The sequence below is a fragment of the Notolepis coatsorum genome (assembly GCF_963971535.1).
Source record: "Notolepis coatsorum genome assembly, chromosome: 5".
NCBI classification, from domain to species: Eukaryota; Metazoa; Chordata; class Actinopteri; order Aulopiformes; family Paralepididae; genus Notolepis; species Notolepis coatsorum.
Genome location: NC_140169.1, coordinates 124,383,542 through 124,394,426, shown reverse-complemented (window position 1 = coordinate 124,394,426; position 10,885 = coordinate 124,383,542).

Sequence of the window (10,885 nt, the reverse complement as noted above, 5' to 3'; positions counted from 1 at the left end):
GTCATTGTATACATGTTCAGGTGATAGCTGCTTAGCTTACGGTTAGTCAGTCAGCTGTTAGCTGCTGCGTTAGCCTGCTGGGATCGCTGCATGGCCTACTTAGGTTGGGCCTACTGTTAGCCAGTCAGCTGTTAGCTGCGGCGCTAGCATGTCGTGATCACTAGGTAACGTTAGCTTGCTGCTATAGGCCAAGGCCTGGCGCGGGGAGCTTCAGCTCCTCGCGCGCCGCCGCGAGCTCGCTTCTGGTCGCGTGCGCCGTTAGCTCGGCGTCTCGCGAGCAGGGGCAGTAGCGCCCGAACGGTTGGAGCGGCCGTTAGCTTAGTGCTACTCTGTTGAACGTGCTTTGATTGTAACATGTTTTACACTCTTGACTACGACGTCATCCTTGACAGGGGATGTTTCGTCGACCCTGCCCTGAGCCAGGACGGCAAGGTTGCGTCAACAAAGAGGACTGTAGTGCGGGTTGGAGCGGCGACGCTGCCCAGTTCGAACAACACAGGAGCGGCTGTGTTCCTACGGTGTCTGTGACTGCACTTCGCTGATCTACGTTCCGGGTAGGACAAGGTTTGACCAGACCTTATAACACGTCTTCTGGTTTTACTTTTCTAAATGTTTTGTGGATAACGATGTTTTCCCAAACGTGTGTTGCTGCAATGCATTTAGGATACGACGCGAGTTATGTGTGTACTGTTTTTGTCACTGTCAGTTAGCTTCTCCGTGCAAATCGGGTTGTTGTTACAGATGTGAAAATGATCTGGTTGTTGTGTGAGAAACATCATGGTGTTTATATGTACCGTGTACTCACAACTAAGGTAACTAACCTATGAAGCTAGGCTTGGTGACAAGTGAGTAAAAGAATGTTCTTTTCTCAGCCTGTGATGACAATGAACAGTGTGTTCACATATTAACAGGTTTTCCTGTTTTAACTGGCCGTATTGAGGGTAAAATAAGAGGATTGTGTTTCCCCCCGGTTCCCTGGGGACTTTTTCATCCTCCTATCAGACATGTTGTGCACTAGAATTGTGTCTTTTGTGTGGTAGGGATGCGATGTAACCCTTAGCTTGATTGCTGAGGTTGTGCTAAAACTGCTGGAGAAACTTTATTTTCCTAAAAGGAAAGATGGTTTGGTCGCTGTCGTGTGTGCTTAGCAAGGCCTGTGGCCGATACTAATCGAGAATTATGTATTCTCTCATTGTGAAAAACGGCGTTCCTCTGTAGAGTGTTTTTGCCATTTTTTGTAGGTGATGATGGGTTGTGTGTGTCATGTGACCTGCAACTGGGTTGGACTGGCCACAGAAGCACATGTGTATGTTGGACCGGGGCTCTTAGAGCCCTCTCTATTCTGTGTTTTTTCCTTAGTAAAAATCAGATAGCAGGTTAGCTCATGCGCTGTGTGGAGCTGTCAAACGCTTCATAGAGCTGACTATGACTGTGTCATATTCTCTTTTTGTCATTACATCGTATCATGGGTGTGGGGTCGTAAAGGGGTGAACTGGTAACCTTTCCTCTCCCCCTTGTTTCTGTCGGTCAGGGGTACACCCCCTGTCCTTCAAGGTTCCCGTCACGTGGCGGTTCGGCACGTTACGGGGGGGGGGGGGGGGGGGGAAGGGAGTTTCCTGGTCCCACGGCCTGGTATATTGGGCGTGTGCACCGCAGGAATTCCCCCGCCATAGAGTACGTCACCGTGCGCCTCTCTGTTGGTAGGACTTCCGTGTGCTGTTCAGGTCCATGTGATGGATCTGTTTCAGGGGGGTGGTCAGGGCTCCTCCTCACCAAGCGCCTATTCGGGCCTTCTGTGAGTTCGGACTCCTTCTTCCATGTGAGGGAGCCTCCATCAGAGTACAGAGCCTTCCTCCTCAGATTGTCAAAGTGAGTGGACCCTCTAGAAGGTGTCCTATTCTATTGTATATGTATTCGATTCAATTCGACTGTTGAGTGTGTATGGGTTCAGTGCCTCTTCCCCGGAGAGCCCTAAAACCGATTTTTTACATGGCTCAAGGTGCAATATATTCTTTTCAATCTGTACAGCTCGCGTGGGAAGTCTCTCTGGGGATCCCCGTCTCCTTCCTATGGGTGGGTGGTGGGATGTAAAAATGTGAACAATTTTTACCCCTGGCTGTGTAGACTGGGATACATACTGTTGATGCTTCCTTCTTTTCTATTCAAAAAGTGTTGGAGTTAGGAAGTGTCACACCCCTCTTGTCGTTCCCCTGGGCGCCTGGGGATTCAATGACAGGTCTAAATAGCCTGTTCATTGATGTGGGTGTGTCCCGACGCACGTATAGTGCTAGCTCGCTGTAAACAGGCGACTGACTGGCACGCCTTGGTTGCTTGTGGTTGAAACAGCGTTTTTATAAAGCAACTGAGATGGGGGTTTTTCCTCTTCCGACGACCAAATCCCACGACCTGGGTTGGTTTTTCGACGGATTCTCGTTCATGTCTGGGGGATGATGACGGAATGGATCTGAACATATGTAGAGGGGTCTCACGCCCTTGGGGTGGGCCACCAGGCGCGGTTCGCCCGAACGTCTGGGTGGCGCCTTCTTTTCATGTTAAGATCGACACGCATATCTGCCCTTTCTCCTGGAGTAGGCATGTCGGCGTGGTTAGGGCACAGGACTGGTTCTGGTCACGCTGGTCCGGATCAGTTGAACCCGTTGTCCGCCGGGGATGCAGATCTGCTGTTCTGGTACCCTGAGGGACTTGGGCTTTTTTCAGGGGGAAAAATGCCAGGTCGGTCCGGGTGTCACGGGGTTAAGCGCTATGGGGACCCTGGTTGGGTACGTTTTTACTCAGCACTGTCGTAATGGCTTGCGGCCATGCCAACCTGTACACGCTCGATCTCGTCAGATCTCGGCCGCTACACAGGTTGGTCCTGGTTGGTACTTGGTTGGGAGACCGCCTGGGAAGGCCAGGTGCGGTGTGCTTAGGGGCTGGTTCTCCATTCTTTTTCGCTCCTCTCTCGCGCATGGCGAAGAGGGGCCTGTTGGGGTGGTCTTTGACCTCCTCTGGTGACCCTGTGCTTCCCGTATCGCCAGGCCCGGTCCGAGGTAATGTTCGTCGACCCGTAGGCCTGGGTTAACCCTTTTTTTGAAAACTGAGACACTTGTACTGCGGTATAGCCGGTGTATACCCGCAGGTGTGTTTTGGAGTTTTTTCTTGAGGGGGTTATAGGAACAACCACCGCATTGGGTAACGCCAAGGTGGTTGATTCCCTGGTGTGTTGGAGCAGTGTCAACTCTTGGGTTCACCGGTTGAGGGTGCCCCTGCACGTTCATGACGTCTGCCAATCGTGTCAGCCTTCTCTGCCTCAACCCCTCTGGGTGGGGGTTTTTAAATGGAGGCTTGGTCATTCAACAACGCCAGCATACGCCCCTTCCGCCGGGGCGGCTGTGTTCAGCTGTCCCCTCTGGCGCCTGTCTCGTCCGCAGTCTCCAGGCTAGGGTTAACAGCCTGTTGCCTGGTTTTTCCCCGGTGCGCTGCCTGCTTCCGTTGGTTAACCTTTTTTGTGTGCTTACGGCCATGCTGACTGCCTGTTCTGCAGGGTCAGTGTGCCAGGCGGTGTACTATTGGGGGGACAGGGCCCGCTCGGCTTACGGCCATACCAACCTGAACACGCCCGATCTCGTCCGATCTCGGAAGCTAAGCAGGTTCTGGCCTGGTTAGTACTTGGATGGGATACCGCCTGGGAATACCAGGTGCAGTAACTGAGGGGCCTTTGTCCGAATACGCTGGCGATGTGGGGGGCGGGGCACTGCGTGCCCACCTGGTGGGGTCTTGATGCTGGCATCATGGACTTCTCCGGGCCCCCATTCCAGGGAGTCCAGTCCTTTTGGTGGGTCTGGGTCTTCCTTCGCGCTCCGCTGCTACGGCCTTGCCACGGGGTTGGGTTTGCCCTTGACCCCGTGATTCTGGGGGCAGTAACGAGGTTGTTCCTCCGTTCGTTCCCGGGTGGCATGCGGGTTGTGCGTGTGTGTAGTCGTGGGGTCAAGCCACGGTCTGCTCACCCTGTGCGTTGAGTTGCTTGAGTGCCTCTTCGCACGGTCGGGTCCGTCGCCCTCCCGTGAAGCCCCTAATAGGGGGGATGCCCTCCATTAGGGGGGGTCGGGGGGGCTCGGCCCTCCCTGTTCTGATGGTTATGGGGGGCTGTCAGCGGGGTGTATTTGTCAGCCAGCGGCTCCGCTTGGCCTCCCTTTGTGCAGTGTGATGCCAAGCAGAGCCCCTAACGGAACAGAACGTTAGGTTATGGCTATAACCAAGTTCTGTTAGTTAGGGGTGACGCTTGGCATCAGACGGCCGCTGCAGCCCTTGACCTCACCTTGTGGTGAAAGCTTGGGAAGGAGGAGAGCAGGTGACCACACACCTGCTTATGAAGGTAAGCTGATGAGGGGTGTGGTCAGACTAATACTGGTATTAAAGGTACATTTGTGGAATTTATTCAGTGCGCGTGCACGTACGCGAGGGAGTGCAGTGTGATGCCAACCGTCACCCCTAACTAACAGAACTTGGTTATAGCCATAACCTAACGTTAATTGACACATGAGGGTTGATTGCAAATGAGACACACCTGGGAGCAGTGGCGGTGCCAGAGAATTGGCATTGGGGGAGCTCTGGGGGGGCTGAATTGTTTATAGCAGGTGCTAATGAATTTTAATGCGACAAACTATAACAAACAAAATAACAGCTAATATAGGCTACATCATTGAAAATGCACGTTACTAAATGTTTAGCGTTATACACCAATTCAAGCACCCAATAACCCAATAAAGCTCGACATTATATCGGGGGTGGTAATCTGACGCTTGTGCGTAAAAGGTCGCTCAGTCAGTATGATTACAATTTAAAACAATGCTTGAAAGAAAAGTAACCAAAGAAAAGGTGTAATATTTAAGATTTCATTTCTACAAAGGGTATAGCAACGAAATATATATATATATATATATATCAGATAATGACAAACCACAAGGACAACGAAAACATAGCCTATAATAATATGACTACATTTCTGACATGCACCATTCATTCACCACGGTAACAGCCACCATGAGAGCAGTAGTCAACTGGGCACGGCGACCCTATACATTAAACTAGAAAGAAGAAGAAGACCCTACATTCCAGTGTGTGTGTGTGTGTGTGTGTGTGTGTGTGTGTCTGTGTCTGTGTCTGTGAGTGTGTGTGTGTGTGTGTGTGTGTGTGTGTGTGTGTGTGTGTGTGTGTGTGTGTAATGACAATGATGTTGTCAGCGGGAGCTTGGTGCTGGATTTTGCGAGAGCATGCAGCTGCAGAGCCGCAGAGCCAGCAGTGTTTTCAGGTCCGGTCTGGGGACCGCTCAGCAGCGCCCCCCACCCAACAGCTGAATTGCCAATGGCTGAATTGGAGTATTGCACTGTGCAGAACAGATTGACAGACTAAAGTGACACAAACACCAGACAGACTAAACCCACAGGAAACATAATACACAAGACAAGAACTAACTTAAACCAGACAGGACAACAAGACTAGACAAGGAAACACAAATGAACATAGGCAGGCAGGAAGACTAGACAAGATGACAATACATAAATTAATAATGAGTCCAAGGGGTAATGAAGGGAATTGTCCAGCAGGTGGAGGGAGAGGGAACTGTCTATGAGTGGATGGAAGATGATGAGAGGAGAACTGTCCATGAGAAGGCAGAGGGAAGTGAGCAAAGTCAGGCGGAATGTGACAAGCATAGTACATAGTAGATAGTAGCATAGGCATACACTAGTAGCATAGTACTTAGTAGATAGTATTATATAGTAGCATAGTACATAATAGTAAAAGACAGTAAGAAGGTTAGTTATTTTTATTGTATTATTTTGACAAAATACTAATATTTTCTATAAATGTTTTCATACTTGATTGGTTGAGCTCTTGATACAAAAATGAACACTAGGTAACAGACCACGCCTAGGTATAATTGTAGGCTCTGTGTTGGTTCTTGTGGTTGTAAATGTTTGCAAACATACCCCATTTAGCCTATATGGTCAAAATATGCAATACATATGCAACTATAATCAAGCACTCTTCTATTGTAATTTCCATTGGCCATGATATAGATGTTCTGTCCTTGCAGGTGGGGCAACAGTATTGTTGCTATAAGCCTGTTAATTCCTCCTCATTAGAATTAATTCATCTTCATCTTTTACTGCCGCCCCACCCCCTTCCCTGGAACAGACCTTGTTGGTTGAGGCCTTGTGCCTGATTTAATGCAACCTGTGCCCTGCTGGGCTGTGAACTGGAGAGAGAGAGAGAGAGAGAGAGAGAGAGATAGATAGAGAGAGAGAGAGAGAGAGAGAGAGAGAGAGAGAGAGAGAGAGAGAGAGAGAGAGAGAGAGAGAGAGAGAGAGAGAGAGAGAGAGAGAGAGAGAGAGAGAGAGAGAGAGAGAGGCACAGAGAGATAGGGAGAGAGAGACAGGGAGAGAGAGATAGACAGAGACGGAGAACGAGAGACAGACAGAGAGAGAGAGACAAACAGACAGAGAGAGAGAGAGCTGGCACTCTAGTCATCAGTGAGTGCCTCACACCATGCTATGTTTCAATGAATAAATCAAGACATACCCCACCCACCCCAAAGATGAATTTATCACTGTATGTGTATGGGGGGGGGGGACCATATAAATTAATTTCTCAAAAGAAAAAAGTAGCCCTAATCCAACTGCAACAGCTTATGTCTTGCACTGTTTACCCTATAAGGTAAAATGAGATACCTTTTCCCCCAAGTGTAGGTGAATGTACTCCGAGTAATGTATAAATTGACATTTCAATATTAAACGAGACCCCAAGGGGTAATGTTTTCGGCGGAGCTGATGACAGAGATCAGTGTTAGCCGCAGGCGGGCAGGATCAAACCTGGTCAAGGAGAAGCTCATCAGTAAAGCCCCAATCTGTAATCTTTTTGACCATATAAATGTGTCCGTTATTGGATACAGGACTGTTAAACTCTATTGTTTATGAACATTACCAATGTAAGCAAACCTTTTACAGTTGACACATACAGCAAATACAATGAAAAATCTTGCTTTGTAATTTTTTGGTGGTTGGGGCTACCCTCTGTTTACATTTGGATCACTGATTGTGCCATTTAACGCTGCCTTTGTTTTCCTAAAGTCCTGCACATGGTTCATATGTGAATGTTTCTAATGGGGGATCCTTAAGGACTGTGACAGGGTTATCTCCTTCCTCAGAGAGACACCGGCATCTCATTGTTCACGGAACTGCCAGGCGTGAGAGGAATCTATCAAGTCTGTTAGCCCCCAGGCACCGCTGGCTGTGGTATACAATTAAAATACGGCAAAGTTCCTCGTGTGATTTATTCAGCAAGCAAATGAGGCATGCAGAGCAACACCTGAAAACAATTATAGCAGAGGCACAGTGCACAGCAACGCGATATCGGCACATTGGCAGGGGTGGAGTGGAGACCCAAAGTCTCTCTGCAGTGGCACTTTATTTAATTCTTTGTTTTATTTCATTCATTAATTAATATATCAGAGAGAACACAGGGAAGCAGAGGAAACTGACAAGCTGCTTTTTTATATTTTTAACCTCTTGTCTTAAAGTCATGACATAATTCATTTCCTATGCAGCACAGTACATTTCTGTTGGGCATGAACGGCATTCTGCTTCACTACATTGAAGAAAAGAAGACGTCTCCAAGCACAGCACGACCTTGAGAGTTAACATTCAACTGACGGCAGACAGCTGTGGGGCTCTGATCATTTAATTGAGTTCCTCCAGTAGTTCTCGTTATGTTTTACTAGCTAGGCTAAGTCGAAATGTGCAGCGATTATGATGCAACGGTTAATTGTAATCGAGCTAATTAACTACATGTAAACAAGGCAGAGGGATACATTTATGGGGCATATCGAGTGTTGATGGCTTTTCCCTCCCAGCATGTATTAGAGGGGGATGTGCTGGGAAACAAGACTGGGTTGCTGGGTGAGGTCCATTAAAGGGGCACTTCACCACGAAACAGTGCCGATTTCTTTTGCACATAATCTCGCATGCATCCGAAAACGCTAAACAGTTTAGCACACATACATTTTTGTGTTTTATTTTTTTATTATTTTTTAAACAAACATATAAACAAACATGACAACACACGATAAGATATACAAGCATTATTAACAGTGCACATCCAATGAAATCACCATATAGTTAAATGTCTTATACAGGATATACCCCCAATACCTGCTATCTAATACCCTACACACATATGCTCTAGTTCGTACCCCTCCCTCCCGGACCCCCCATTGGATAATCCATCCATTATCCCACGCTCCTAACCAGACACTACCATTATATGCTAGCTTTTATTATCTCCACCACTTCTAACCACATTTTCATTTTTGATTCATTGAGACCCAAAATTCTTGCTGTAGATATTTCTTGATAAATCACATCGAGATATGTAATAATTAGAGATGTTCCGATACCATTTTTCCCTTTCCGATCCGATTCCGATACCTAAGCTTTGGGTATCGGCCGATACCGATATTTATCCGATACCAGTGCATAAAAAAAAATTAAAAAAAAAATTATATAAATTATACTATTTTTTTTAAGATACTGTTATACTGTTTTTTAGTAATAACTAGAACGTATAGTATTTATTCAACAACAGGTGATTGTATAGATTTGTATTAGTATCATTAATCAATGAGTATGGGCTGCAGCACTGCAGATATACCCTACTCCAATGATCCACACGGACATTAAACGGTGTTGCACTCGCTACTCAGTGGCTCTGCAGATATACCCTATTCAGTCTGTAAGCTAGTGGCAGATTCATGTTGTGATTTTTGATGCAAAATAAATATTCAACATTCTCTTTTGAAACTCCGCCTCAGACTCTTATCCTTTGGCACTTGCTGTACTTTGCTTGCAGGTCTGCAGCCATTATTGCTGGATTATGTGAATAGCACCAACTTTAGACACGGTAACGTTATCAAGCTAAGCTAACTGACCTAGCTCGTCTTCCCGCATCGACATTAAGATAACGTTAGTAATAGTCAGCTAACGCTAGTCCGTAGCTACTTAACTTAAATACAATTCACCGTGGGTGCATTATTGTTGATAGACGGTCACGGACAGTGTTAGGTCCTGGAGAAAGGACAGGCGATCATCTGATTTGATGTAACGTTAAAAGCGGATGTTGTTCCAACTAGCTATCTTTCCAGCTAATGCTATCATAACACCAGCCAAACACATCCCGATTCCCGTCCGAGCTCCCCGTCACACCGCACTGTCGGGGACAATGGAATTTAAGAAAGTGTATCTGCTGTTAAAATGACACAGCATCACACTTTAAAACATGTTCATTTTATAATCCTCACTCTCCGCAGGACTCGGCAGGAGATACATTACATCATGGGATCGGAGGCTAGAATTTACGTGTACTCGCCGATACCGATACCAGCAGTTTAGGCAGTATCGGCGGCATTTCCGATACCAGTATCGGTATCGGAACAACTCTAGTAATAATCCAGACCTTCCGGCAATTTTTTTCCGGTTGGAACCATCGTGATGCTATCAGCTTTTTAGCCACTGTGATACCCGATAAAAACCAATCTCTTTAGCTGTGGATGTACTGCATTCTCAAAAACATCATTCAGCAGTAATACAGAGGGGTGTACAGGTATATTCAGAGTTAAGAGATTTGATAATTGCTGGGTCACCTCTTTCCAGAATATTTTAACTGGTGGGCAGTCCCAGTACATGTGCATAAATGTCCCCTCGTCCCCATTTGTACATAAGGAGCATTTGGAGTCTTGTTTAAGACCCATTCTGTTCAGTCTTATAGGAGTCAAGTATGTCCTATGGATATAGTTAAGATTGATTTGTTGATGGTCTGGGTTCCTTGATGCAAGTCGAACATTTGCCCAGGCTTCTTGCCACTCAAAATCTATTTCCAGGTCTGGTATATCCCTCCTCCAAATAGAGTCTAGGTGGAGGGTTTCATACGAGGCCGTTAGTAATTGATGATACAAATCTGATACAAAACCTCTCGATGTCTCTCTTTCATAGAAAAATGTGTGGTATCTGTGGTGTGCAATTGGTATTGTTAATGGAACACCGTGAGCCTTCAAACATGCCAATAACTGTGTGTAAAAATAATATGTGGACTTGGTGAGATTACATTTTTTGCGTATTTCATCGAAATTACAAAAACCCTGTTTGTTGAAAACGTCTCCTAATGAGTGTATGCCTTGCTTTTCCCATCTAGGGAATCTTATAGGTTGTTTTCCAATCAAGAGTGCATTGTTATTGAATAAGGGAGTATGATTATGCCATTTATGTGGGATAGAATCTTTTTTTTGTGTTTCACGCCATATCCGGATCGCATGAGTGATTATGGGGCCAAATTTCCGTTCGCATTGCTTAATTGATAATTTGGTGTATACTATGTCCTTCAGCCTATATGGAGCTACTATATTTTCTTCTAAATTTCTCCAGGATACTGATGCTTGGGGATCAAACCATGTTGTTAGTGGTCTTAAAGTGTACGCCTTAAAATAGTGGTAGAAATCTGGAAATGCCATACCACCGTCTGCTTTGTTTCTCTGTGCGGTGGATCTTTTTATACGTGGTGGTTTGTTATTCCAAATAAATTTGTATGTGGAGGAGTGTAATTCTTTCCAGTAACCCTTTGGAGGGGGTAACGGTAGCATTGAGCTGAAGAAGTTGATTCTAGGTAGGACGTCCATCTTAACTATTGATATCCGTGCCTGTACTGAGTTTTTAAGTTTTGACCACCTGACAAGGTCGTATTTGATTTTGTTTTGGATTTTTATGTAATTGTGCTTCACCGTTTGGCTTATGGTAGGAAATATTTCAACTCCCAAGCATCTAAAGTGTTTTACCAT